Here is a 13,774-nt window from a genome sequence, read left to right as displayed (position 1 = left end):
TTGGTGGGGGGCTCATATCCCCAATGGTCCTATTAATAAATGACCCCCCACCAAACTCCCGTGGCACACCTGGGGACCATTGGCAGCACCCCAGTGTGCCACGGCACAGTGGTTGAAAATGGCTACCCTAGAGAGTGCAAATCAGTGTAGAAATATTGACCTAGGGCCCAATCCTATCCAACTTTTCAGCACGGATGCAGCTGTAATGCAGCCTTGAGGTATGGGAACATTGTTCCCATATCTTGAAGAAGCCTTTGTGATTGCCTCAGGATGCAGTGCGCACCCATGGGCACGATTGCACTGGCACTGGAAAATTGGATAGGATTGGGCCTTTAGAAGGGCCAAGTTCCACCTGAGTAGACTTGTATGCAATATAAAACCATTTTATATATCTTAAAATCGTCATAGCTAAAAACCGGGGGGGGGGGGTTCTGTATTTGGAACAGGGCCACAAAACCAGTCACCTCATTTGTAGAACATGTCTGTGGCAGCTTGCAACAATTAATTTTTGTTCAGTCATCAACTATACCTTCTAACGATCCCTTTTTACCAGGGTCAGGCAACTGCCTATCCAGGTAGACAGATTCCGCACTTTTCGAAGCTTGTGCAGGATGAGCTAGTTCAGACTATATGAACAGCAGGCAGAGAGAGATGCCTTTAGCAACATGCGCAATAGTGCGTGGAAGGGTGAGGATTGCTGGTAATAATCCATGGTGTGAAAACAGGTATCTTGCAAGTTCACAGGTGCCCCTGTTTTTCCCCATGAAATGTCAGAGGATGTGATTGATTTGTCTAGAGTGGCAGACATTTTGCTTCAGAGATTGTCCAGGGGCAAAAATTCTTCCTGGAAATGTGACAGGCCCAAGATCGCTCAGCTTCCCTGATGCAGAAAGAGCTTCATATGCCAAGCCTTCTGGGCAGTGTCTCTCACCAAATGAATCATTTTAAGGAAAAATGGTTGGCAACCTTCAGTCTCGAAAGACTATGGTATAAGCCTACAGCACCCGGTATTCCCAGGCAGTCTCCCATCCAAGTACTAACCAGGTCTGACCCTGCTTAGCTTCTGAGATCAGATGAGATCAGGCATGTGCAGGGTAACAGAAAACTTCATTAGAAACAGAGACAATTAGGTAAAGCAGAAGAAGAAGAAGAAGAAGAAGAAGATGATGATGATGATGATGATGATGCCACCACTGCCATTTGGCCAGTGTCTTAACAATAATCCTCTTGCTTGTCCTCATTCATTATTCTACAAATCTGACAAGGAAATGAACAGTGTGAAAGTAAACAGGTGAGATGTGCCATGCACAATGGAAAATCAGGGCTTTGAAGACCAAGTGAAAATTGTAAAATGTGGCAGGGAGCCCAGCCTAATGTCTCTCAAAAGTGGTTGTGGGAATTAAACCCTCCTAGAGGGGCACCCAAAACCACTGTGTTCTGAAAAGCTGAATCCATGTCTGGAATCTGGAATTGGCTGGATAAGGGCAATAGGCTGAAACTTGGTCCTGACTGGAAGGAGGTTCTGTAGGTAGGTGGTTCATCTGTTCAAGATGGCGGCATTTACTGTGTTCTGGAAAGGGTCCTACTCCCCCTAAAGGACCATTCCAAGCACAGTTCAAAGACATTAGGGCTGACCTTTGAAGCCATACATGGCTTGTAACACAGGAACCTGAAGGTAGATTGGCTTCTGCCCATGCACTGAGATCAGCTTCAGAGGCTCTTCTCCAAGTGCCCCTGCCATCCAGCATAAGGGGCAGTGGCAGTGGCAGTGCCCCATTGTGGACCTCTCTTCTCCTGGTGCCTATAGTGCTATCTTTTCTGCACCGGGCAGCCTTTTTATTCTCCCTGGCTGTGTCATTCTTAATAAGTGGTTTAGAGGTATCTTTCCAAACAATGGTTTGGGGGTTTTTCAGGACATAGCTGAGTGTCTCAACCAGTAATTTCACCAAATCTAGAGAGCACAATAGCTTTCCAGGAAGCCACTGAGAAAATCTCTCTTAGCAAACAGCATCTCCCCTAAAGTTCATGCTGTAAATGGGGGAAAAAAACCACCTATCCTCTGCCTAAAAAGTGTAAAAGAAATGGGGGTTTGTTTTAAGGATTTTTATATAACCATTCAACAGGGTTGGCCCCAAACCTACTGACACCTGAGACGGCATGGCAAAGGCTGCTCCCGCTTACCTGATGACATGCCCACCTTCTGCTTACTCCACCCCCCAGTGTTCTAGCTCAACACAGTGGAGGCAAGTAGATGGGCATCTGCTGCCTTAGGCAATTGCTTCAGTTGGCCTCATGGGTGGGCCGGGCTATGCCCCTCAATCAGATTGCCAGGGCAATTCCCAAAGGGGGTGGGACCCCAACATAACAGTAAAAACCACAGTTTAAAAATACAACTACCCAACAACATTTAACAGCAATGAAAAGCAGCAAACAATTTAAAATGAAACTACTGGCATATCTCCTCTATGCCTCTTTCAATTTAGTTTCAATTTAGTTAGTAGCTCAGTTAGTAGTTTCAATTCAGTTAGTAGTTTCAATTTAAAATGAAACTACTGGCATATCTCCTCTATGCCTCTACTGGCATATCTCCTCATATCTCCTCTTTAAATTTTAAAACAATTTAAAATGAAACTACTGGCATATCTCCTCTATGGAGAACTCGTGCAAGGAAAGCGCCCTACAGGTAGACCACAGCTGCGATACAAGGACATCTGCAAGAGGGATCTGAAGGCCTTAGGGATGGACCTCAACAAGTGGGAAACCCTGGCCTCTGAGCGGCCCGCTTGGAGGCAGGCTGTGCAGCATGGCCTTTCCCAGTTTGAAGAGACACTTTGCCAACAGTCTGAGGCTAAGAGGCAAAGAAGGAAGGCCCATAGCCAGGGAGACAGACCAGGGACAGACTGCACTTGCTCCCGGTGTGGAAGGGATTGTCACTCCCGGATTGGCCTTTTCAGCCACACTAGACGCTGTTCCAGAACCACCCTTCAGAGCGCGATACCATAGTCTTTCGAGACTGAAGGTTGCCAATACAATACTGGCATATTTAAAACTGTTTTGAATTGAAACAAGAAACCTGGGAATAAACAGGCTGCTAACTTCACATCCACTTTCTCTTTTGTGTGTAACAACTCAATTTTTACACAGTCAGCTGCAAAAATCTAATTCTCTCCTCTACTTCCCACTACTTGGGAAGGAAATAAACATCAGAAAAAACAGTATTGGTGGTATTTATAATGGAAAGGTGATCCAAAGGGGGTAGGGATAAAAGCAGAAGCCTTAAGTGTTTCTGAATCAATGGCTGCAAGTCAAGATTGCTAAATGGAATCTCTGTTGTTACTGAATAGTAGTTGCCAGAGGGTGACAACAAAGGAGGCCATTACAGCCTGTGTGGTTTTCAGTTCTTCATACAACAGAAGTTACAGAATTTGACACTATAAGACATGGTCATACCATCCTTATGTGGTTTATTTAGTTTTAAAAGGGGATTAGACAATTCAAGGAGGGTAAATGTATCCATGGGTGGCTATAAATGGGATAAGAACATAAGAACATAAGAACAGCCCCACTGGATCAGGCCATAGGCCCATCTAGTCCAGCTTCCTGTATCTCACAGCGGCCCACCAAATGCCCCAGGGAGCACACCAGATAACAAGAGACCTCATCCTGGTGCCCTCCCCTACATCTGGCATTCTGACTTAACCCATTCCTATAATCAGGAGGTTGCGCATACACATCATGGCTTGTACCCCATAATGGATTTTTCCTCCAGAAACTCGTCCAATCCCCTTTTAAAGGCGTCTAGGCTAGACGCCATCACCACATCCTGTGGCAAGGAGTTCCACAGACCGACCACGCGCTGAGTAAAGAAATATTTTCTTTTGTCTGTCCTAACCCGCCCAACACTCAATTTTAGTGGATGTCCCCTGGTTCTGGTATTATGTGAGAGTGTAAAGAGCATCTCCCTATCCACTCTGTCCATCCCCTGCATAATTTTGTATGTCTCAATCATGTCCCCCCTCAAGCGTCTCTTTTCTAGGCTGAAGAGGCCCAAACGCCGTAGCCTTTCCTCATAAGGAAGGTGCCCCAGCCCCGTAATCATCTTAGTCGCTCTCTTTTGCACCTTTTCCATTTCCACTATGTCTTTTTTGAGATGCGGCGACCAGAACTGGACACAATACTCCAGGTGTGGCCTTACCATCGATTTGTACAACGGCATTATAATACTAACCGTTTTGTTCTCAATACCCTTCCTAATGATCCCAAGCATAGAATTGGCCTTCTTCACTGCCGCCGCACATTGGGTCGACACTTTCATCGACCTGTCCACCACCACCCCAAGATCTCTCTCCTGATCTGTCACAGACAGCTCAGAACCCATCAGCCTATATCTAAAGTTTTGATTTTTTGCCCCAATGTGCATGACTTTACACTTACTGACATTGAAGCGCATCTGCCATTTTGCTGCCCATTCTGCCAGTCTGGAGAGATCCTTCTGGAGCTCCTCACAATCACTTCTGGTCTTTACCACTCGGAAAAGTTTGGTGTCGTCTGCAAACTTAGCCACTTCACTGCTCAACCCTGTCTCCAGGTCATTTATGAAGAGGTTGAAAAGCACCGGTCCCAGGACAGATCCTTGGGGCACACCGCTTTTCACCTCTCTCCATTGTGAAAATTGCCCATTGACACCCACTCTCTGCTTCCTGGCCTCCAACCAGTTCTCAATCCACGAGAGGACCTGTCCTCTAATTCCCTGACTGTGGAGTTTTTTCAGTAGCCTTTGGTGAGGGACCGTGTCAAACGCCTTCTGAAAGTCCAGATATATAATGTCCACGGGTTCTCCCGCATCCACATGCCTGTTGACCTTTTCAAAGAATTCTATAAGGTTCGTGAGGCAAGACTTACCCTTACAGAAGCCATGCTGACTCTCCCTCAGCAAGGCCTGTTCGTCTATGTGTTTTGAGATCCTATCTTTGATGAGGCATTCCACCATCTTACCCGGTATGGATGTTAGGCTGACCGGCCTATAGTTTCCCGGGTCCCCCCTCTTTCCCTTTTTAAAAATAGGCGTGACATTTGCTATCCTCCAATCTTCTGGCACCATGGCTGTTTTGAGGGACAAGTTGCATACCTTAGTCAAGAGATCTGCAACTTCATTCTTCAATTCCTTAATAACCCTTGGGTGTATGCCATCAGGGCCCGGTGACTTATTGATCTTTAATTTATCAATGAGGTCTGAAACATCTTCTCTTTTAACCTCTATCTGACTTAACTCCTCGGTTAGGAGGGGCCGTTCGGGCAGCGGTATCTGCCCGAGGTCTTCTGCCGTGCAATTGGATCTACAATAAAATGCTGCATCTCCCCAAACCTAATGTTGAATTGGCCGAAGCAGGCCATTTCTCTCTCCCCACCTTCTCTATACCTGCTTTTTTCCTTTTTTCCAATTGACATTTCAACAGTTCATGACTCCTAGGGGCCACTGAGACTGCTCAGTCTTCATCGTGCTGGGGGAGAAAGGGTGCCCTTGCCTTTTAAATGACAGCCTTGTCCATTTCTGCATACCTAGGAAGTCCTGGAGAGTAAGCTGAAGAATATGCCAGTGTGAGTGGCTCTGTATGGTGTGCAAACTGATAGATACTCAACCACCTGAATTCGCTATTAGGAAATATATGATAATGGCAATAATGGCATCTCCATGTTCAGAGACAGGATGCCACTGAATGCCAGTTTCAAAGAGGCAACAAAAGAGCAGGGCTGTTGCTTTCATGCCCTACATATGAAATTCTAGGAGTCATTCAGTTGCCCTTGGTGGGAAGCAGACTGTGGGACTAGATAGAACTTCCAATCTGAACCAGCAGGATTTTTCTAATGTTCTAGGACTGATTACATAAGGAGCAGAGGGGTGGCCAGTGAATGCACACATGACAGCTCTCACACCAGAATTATCCATTGCACACAGGACCCTGCACAGACTTCCTTAGTCATTTGTGCTGCTGTCACTTTCCAAGGAGCGTTGGTTCCTCAGGGAATGTTGACGCACTGATTGAAAATGTCAGCTTGTCGTGTTTGCCAAATGAAGCATGAACATCACAGAATTACGAAAAGGAGGAAAATGATGAGATCTTTCTCCTGTAAATATCAGAGGCAAGATGAATAACAATTTTCTCAGCTGCATCTGCCAGGGGACTGAGATAAATTTAAGTTAAGTAGCAGCAGCACACATCAATCCTATCTGATACAGGTACTTTCATAAGATCTTGCACCTCCTATAGGGAAGTACTGATAAGGCAAGAACATCTTGTATGTCCCATCCTTAAGTTTTCAGTTCTCACACTCTAAACCAGGGGTGCCCAAACCCCGGCCCTGGGGCCACTTGCGGCCCTCGAGGACTCCAAATGCGGCCCTCTGGGAGCCCCCAGTCTCCAATGAGCCTCTGGCCCTCTGGACACTTGCTGGAGCCCACATTGGCCCGATGCAACTGCTCTCAGCGTGAGGGCGACTGTTTGACCTCTCATGTGAGCTGTGGGATGAGTGCTCCCTCCACTCCCTGCTGTTTCATGTCTATGATGTAGTAGTGGCAGCAAAGGAAAGGCCAGCCTTGATTTGTGCCAGGCCTTTTATAGGCCTTGAGCTATTGCAAGACCTTCATTCATATATATAAGTTCATCTTTAATATATTCATTTATGTAAACGTATGTAAATTTATTCAAATTTTAAATGTAAATTAATTCTTTTTTTCTCCGGCCCCCAACAGAGAGATGATGTGGCCCTCCTGCCAAAAACTTTGGACACCCCTGCTCTAAACAACCAGGTACTTTTACCTCTGCCATAATCTCCACTTCAAAATTTATCATGTAAATGTTGACAATGCTGAATTAAAATTGATCAGGAAGTTTGAATTTCTCTGTTTAGGCTTGAATTGAGATAATAGTTTCCTCTCCCACTCTCTGTGTTAATTAACTTTTCAAAGTTAGGAATATGTTGTCACCAATTATTGCTTTGGGAATAATAATATTCCCAAATTTGGAATATTTGGAATTATTATTATAATTATTATAATAAGGACTGTTTCTGTGTAGAAACAGATGAAAGTGGACCACCTAATTAGTTGCTGTAAAAAGATCACACAAATGGACTACAAACAGAGGAGTGGCAAGGTAGCAAGAATGATACACTGGAACATCTGTTAAAAAATTCAAGCTACCTGCAGCCAAGAACTGGTGGGACCACAAAATTGAAAGTCATTGAAAATGAAGATGCCAGAATATTTTGGGATTTCCAACTACGGACAGACAAACATCTTTTGCACAATACACCACACATAACTGTCATCAAGAAGAATGAAAAACAAGTCAAAATCATCAATATAGCAATACCAGGTGATAGCAGAGAAGAAGAAAAAGAACTGGAAAAAAACAACAAAATACAAAGATTTACAAACAGAAATTGAAAGGCTACGGCAGAAGACCAAAAGTGATCCCAGTGGTGATTGGCACCCTCGGTGCTATTCCGAAACACCTTGAAGAGCATCTGATCAGCATCGGGGCTGCAGAAATTACCAACAATCAACTACGAAAAGCAGCTTTACTGGGAACAGCTTACATTTTGCAATGGTAATTATAATATCAAAATAGAATACGAGTAAAAACCAGGGATCCCAGGCCCTTGAGAAGGACTTAATGTCTGGATAAACAAAACAGATCAGAACAGCTAATTTGAATAGTCAGTGTACTGTGAAAAAAAAAAAAATTTCCAGAGGGGGGAAAAAAAATAAACCATTGCATGGACAACACCTGAAAAAAATATTGAAGGAAACAACTTGACTTGGGCATGGCTGAAACTGGGCACCATCAAGAAAGAAACTGAATGTTTGATTCTTGCCTCATAAACACATGCACTGCAAATAAATGTTCTGAAGTTTGAAATCCAGAAGGTAGGTAAAAACCCTAAGTGCAGACTTTGCCAGGAAAAAGATAAGACTGTGTCTCATCTGATATGCGAACGTAGTGAGATCGTACAGATTACAAAGACACGAAAGAATTGCAAAATTAATCCACTGGTCATTATGTAAAAAGCATACGTAATTTGCCAGCATCAAAAAATGTTTGGGAACATCAGGTTGAGAAGGTGTTGGAGAATGAACAAGTCAAGATCCTTTAGGACGTTAAAATTCAAACGGACCGACACCTTGACCTAACACATCTCAGATATCAATAATAGAAAATTGAAACATTTGGCAAATAGATATTGCAATTCCTGGAGATGCCAATGAAAAAGAACTAGAAAAAATGACAAAATACCGAGACTTGGTCATTGAAATCACATGACTATGGACAAAACACACTAAAGTGGTCCTCATTGTCATTGGGGCACATGGAACAATCTCGAAAAGTTTCATAAATTACTTTAAACAACTGCAGCTTACTGAAATAGCACCATCAGCTCTGCAAAAAACAGAGCTTTTAGGAACATCGTACATACTGCACCGAAACCCAGTTGATACTTAGGCTGAGACTCATATCAATTGCTCAACACCAGTGAACAACTGTGCTTCATGTACTTTGGAATAATAATTTGAATAGTCACTGTGCTTATATACATTTACACTTTACATAGAATTGTCACACACAATTGCGGTCATGGCAATTTCATCCAACTGTTTACATAAGAACATAAGAACAGCCCCACTGGATCAGGCCATAGGTCCATCTAGTCCAGCTTCCTGTATCTCACAGCGGCCCACCAAATGCCCCAGGGAGCACACCAGATAACAAGAGACCTCATCCTGGTGCCCTCCCCTACATCTGGCATTCTGACTTAACCCATTTCTAAAATCAGGAGGTTGCGCATACACATCATGGCTTGTACCCCATAATGGATTTTTCCTCCAGAAACTTGTCCAATCCCCTTTTAAAGGCGTCTAGGCTAGACGCCAGCACCACATCCTGTGGCAAGGAGTTCCACAGACCGATCACACGCTGAGTAAAGAAATATTTTCTTTTGTCTGTCCTAACCCGCCCAACACTCAATTTTAGTGGATGTCCCCTGGTTCTGGTATTATGTGAGAGTGTAAAGAGCATCTCCCTATCCACTCTATCCATTCCCTGCATAATTTTGTATGTCTCAATCATGTCCCCCCTGAAGCGTCTCTTTTCTAGGCTGAAGAGGCCCAAACGCCGTAGCCTTTCCTCATAAGGAAGGTGTCCCAGCCCCGTAATCATCTTAGTCGCTCTCTTTTGCACCTTTTCCATTTCCACTATGTCTTTTTTGAGATGCGGCGACCAGAACTGGACACAATACTCCAGGTGTGGCCTTACCATAGATTTGTACAACGGCGTTATAATACTAGCCGTTTTGTTCTCAATACCCTTCCTAATGATCCCAAGCATAGAATTGGCCTTCTTCACTGCCGCCGCACATTGGGTCGACACTTTCATCGACCTGTCCACCACCACCCCAAGATCTCTCTCCTGATCTGTCACAGACAGCTCAGAACCCATCAGCCTATATCTAAAGTTTTGATTTTTTGCCCCAATGTGCATGACTTTATGCTTACTGACATTGAAGCGCATCTGCCATTTTGCTGCCCATTCTGCCAGTCTGGAGAGATCCTTCTGGAGCTCCTCACAATCACTTCTGGTCTTTACCACTCGGAAAAGTTTGGTGTCGTCTGCAAGCTTAGCCACTTCACTGCTCAACCCTGTCTCCAGGTCATTTATGAAGAGGTTGAAAAGCACCGGTCCCAGGACAGATCCTTGGGGCACACTGCTTTTCACCTCTCTCCATTGTGAAAATTGCCCATTGACACCCACTCTCTGCTTCCTGGCCTCCAACCAGTTCTCAATCCACGAGAGGACCTGTCCTCTAATTCCCTGACTGTGGAGTTTTTTCAGTAGCCTTTGGTGAGGGACCGTGTCAAACGCCTTCTGAAAGTCCAGATATATAATGTCCACAGGTTCTCCCGCATCCACATGCCTGCTGACCTTTTCAAAGAATTCTATAAGGTTTGTGAGGCAAGACTTACCCTTACAGAAGCCATGCTGACTCTCCCTCAGCAAGACCTGTTCGTCTATGTGTTTTGAGATCCTGTCTTTGATGAGGCATTCCACCATCTTACCCGGTATGGATGTTAGGCTGACCGGCCTATAGTTTCCCGGGTCCCCCCTCTTTCCCTTTTTAAAAATAGGCGTGACATTTGCTATCCTCCAATCTTCTGGCACCGTGGCCGTTTTGAGGGACAAGTTGCATACCTTAGTCAAGAGGTCTGCAACTTCATTCTTCAATTCCTTAATAACCCTTGGGTGGATGCCATCAGGGCCCGGTGACTTATTGATCTTTAATTTATCAATGAGGTCTGAAACATCTTCTCTTTTAACCTCTATCTGACTTAACTCCTCGGTTAGGAGGGGCCGTTCGGGCAGCGGTATCTGGCCGAGGTCTTCTGCCGTGAAGACAGATGCAAAGAACTCATTTAATTTCTCTGCCATCTCTAAGTCTCCTTTTATCTCCCCTTTCCCTCCCTCACCATCATTTTTACATTTTCTTCTTTGTACCCATGTATTTCTACCTGCCAAATGAAGATTAGCTTCAGAGGAAATTACTTTTACTACCCACCTCACTGTACAAATCCAGTTAACAGCTGCTGATCCAAAAGTAGCATGAAACATGGAGGCCAGCCTCCCTAGAATCTGATTTGTGTTACTCACGTCCCTTTTGAAAAGCTTGCTCACCACTTTGTAATATTTTAGTTGATCTTATCAAGGTATCACCCTACATGGGTCTTTTGAAAAGAGGATTTTCTCTGAGGGTGGTGATGGTATCCTATTTAGAAGAATATTCCTGTTCATCATGCAAGACAGGGCCTCTGAGAAGAATTTTATCAGGGTGTACAAAGTTTGTTTTGGGCCCCTTTCAAAGGGGGAGGGGTGAAACAGAGCAGGGGCGGGTGGTGATAGGTGAACAGAATAGGGGCAGGGAGGGGCAAAGCAGGATGAGGGAAGGGTAGAGACAGCTGGAAAAGTCTTTGGAGCCCAGGTCTACCTATCCATGTGGCATCAGTAGTGTCCCCAGCACCCCGTACGAGCAACAAGTCTGAGTAGATAGGAAAATGGCAGATCCCAGGAAATTTCTGGGCAGGGCCTCTGAGAGGAATTTTATCAGGGGGCACAATGTTTCTTTTGGGCCCCTGCCCAAATAGGAAGGAGGTGTAACAGAGGGGCTTGGCAGTGGAGGAGACAAAATGGAGGCAAAATAGGCAGGGGGAAAGTGGCAATAGCCAGAATAATCTTTGGAGCCCAGGTCTTCCAGTCTTCCTAATGCAGAGCTCAGGTCTACCTGCCTGCCCAGCGCTGGCAGCTATATACAGTAATATGGAAAACCAAACACACTCCTAAGTCTCTCTAAAGTCTTTCAAATATAGAAAGTCATTGCAGAAGATTCGTCTCATTGTATTTAGGCTCCCAGTAGAATGGAAAGTGTCCTTTGTACACTAAAACTGACTTCTGCAGCAGCTGCGGTCCCACAGCAGTGTCACTGAGCTTCTCTACACTCCTTCATGGCAAGCAGATCCACAAGCCAAAGAGCTACTGTACAGGTCAGTTTCCTCCCAGATGTGACAGTGTTAAGGAATGTATGCATTCCTGGGCCTGGTGTGTATGGTTTGTGCCCCAGCATCCCGTGTGGACAGTAAGCCTGGGTGAGATTGGGAAATGTAAGATCCCAGCAAATTTCTGGGCCCCCTCCTTGAACTCCTGGGCCCCCTTTCTGACCTGGGCCCGGGTACAAATTACCCCCTTTACCCCCCTCTCCTAGACCCTGGATAAGAACATCTACTGCCCTCCAACGGGCCAGGGCATAGGAGTAGAATGTCGGGTATTATACTAAGCACCTGAAAACATGGCAAATGCAGATATACTCAGGCATGCTTTCTCCTAAATACATCTTCACAAAGATTCCATCATGCACACATCCAGGCCCCCTCTATAGCTGTGGATGTTTTACGTGCAAATCTTTGACTATTAGAATCTTATTAGAATAGAAGGACATCTGCAAGAGGGATCTGAAGGCCTTAGGGATGGACCTCAACAAGTGGGAAACCCTGGCCTCTGAGCGGCCTGCTTGGAGGCAGTCTGTGCAGCATGGCCTTTCCCAGTTTGAAGAGACACTTTGCCAACAGTCTGAGGCTAAGAGGCAAAGAAGGAAGGCCCATAGCCAGGGAGACGGACCAGGGACAGGCTGCACTTGCTCCCGGTGTGGAAGGGATTGTCGCTCCCGGATTGGCCTTTTCAGCCACACTAGACGCTGTGCCAGAACCACCTTTCAGAGCGCGATACCATAGTCTTTCGAGACTGAAGGTTGCCAATATAAGAATCTTTCCAACCTAACTGACACCCCACTGAGAACTGAAGCCAGAGTCCACAGGACTTTTATTTTATATGCTTAATTAACACACATTTTGAATAGCTACATCTTAAATAAAACTACTTTTTTTTTCCATGCTCAAACCCACAATATCAATGTTCCCCAAACAGCACTCAATAATAAGTCTCTTTGTGCACAAAAAACAGTTAACAATATTGACATTCCCCTGTGGGAGGAAGATACCAAAAAAGACTATTCAGATACTATTTACTGGAAAAGCACTTTCAATCCTTTAAGAGCCTCCCCTCGACATGTGAAGAACATAAAGCCTGATCTAGGTGATCTTTCATTTATTTGACTATAACACTTTCTACATGCTATAAAGGAACTCTGCAACATGGGCAGAGTTGCAGATTCTAGCAGATTTAGCATTCTGATACTATGTTCAAATAAATGTGATATAGTCTGGTTGGTAGTGGTGCAAATTTGATTGGTAGTGGTACAATATACAGCCTGGATTTTGGCTGAACCAACTGTTGGTGGCAGAGCCTAGATGATCTCTATGATGAAGCAATGGTGAAGTTCATACAAAAGTTCAAGATTCCTCCCACGGAGAGATTTCTCCCCATTAAGGAACATCTGAACAGGTGGAAGAAATCAAAAAAGGAACCAGGACTACATCACCTTGCTCAGGGTTAAAGGAATGTATTGTGATGCTTCTTAATAAAAGATTCTATTATGCCTCTGAGTGTGCTTTTGAGGATTGCCACTTGTGAAGCACAGAGGGTTTTGTAACAATGCTTTACAAAGACAGTTACACACAAAAGTATCTTCTTGTGCTAGCAGAGACCCATCATGCACAGAACATTCTTAATCAGAATCATCGCTATCAAAAAATAATGAACAACATGTTGCAGTCTTCCTTTGAGCTGGTGTAGCACAGGTGGGTGAGTTATCAGAGAAGCTGTACCACTTCTTCTGATTTGGGGACAAAGGGCTCTCTTGAGAGGAGCATGCCCAGAAACAATTATTATTTTCCGCAATGGTGAGATTCCCTCTCCTTGCAGTTTGGGACATCTCCTGTTGATGGAGTGCTGCATGCTGTATGTTTTCATGGGACTGGAACACGACTTTGGATTTTTTGGTCTTCCTATTCTGAGACCGGCATGCTTTTGTTGGACTGACAATTAAAGATCCCCAACTGGTGTTGTCTAGACTGCTTGTGTCTCTGTATGGATGTTTAGATGCCTCTGGCTGAACTTTGACTTGTTTCGAGCCCCCTTTTCTGGTTATTTTGGCACTGGAACGTTTAGAATAATCTCCTTTTTTCTTTAGGGAAGGAAGTTTTTTCCTTGGGCTGAATTTTTTTGGCTTTTCATTTTGGCTTTTCCTGGTTCCTACACTTCTAGTTTGCATC

At 44.6% G+C, this 13,774-nt stretch overlaps 1 pseudogene; it reads right to left on the bottom strand.

The window, feature by feature from the left end:
* Positions 1–992: 992 nt before the first annotated feature.
* Positions 993–1,106, bottom strand: LOC136642592 (5S ribosomal RNA; annotated as a pseudogene).
* Positions 1,107–13,774: the final 12,668 nt, after the last annotated feature.

Source organism: Tiliqua scincoides, chromosome 2 (assembly GCF_035046505.1).
Source record: "Tiliqua scincoides isolate rTilSci1 chromosome 2, rTilSci1.hap2, whole genome shotgun sequence".
In the NCBI taxonomy this organism is placed as follows: Eukaryota; Metazoa; Chordata; class Lepidosauria; order Squamata; family Scincidae; genus Tiliqua; species Tiliqua scincoides.
The sequence above is the reverse complement of the archived record's forward strand: the minus strand, read 5'-3'. Positions and strand labels throughout refer to the sequence as shown.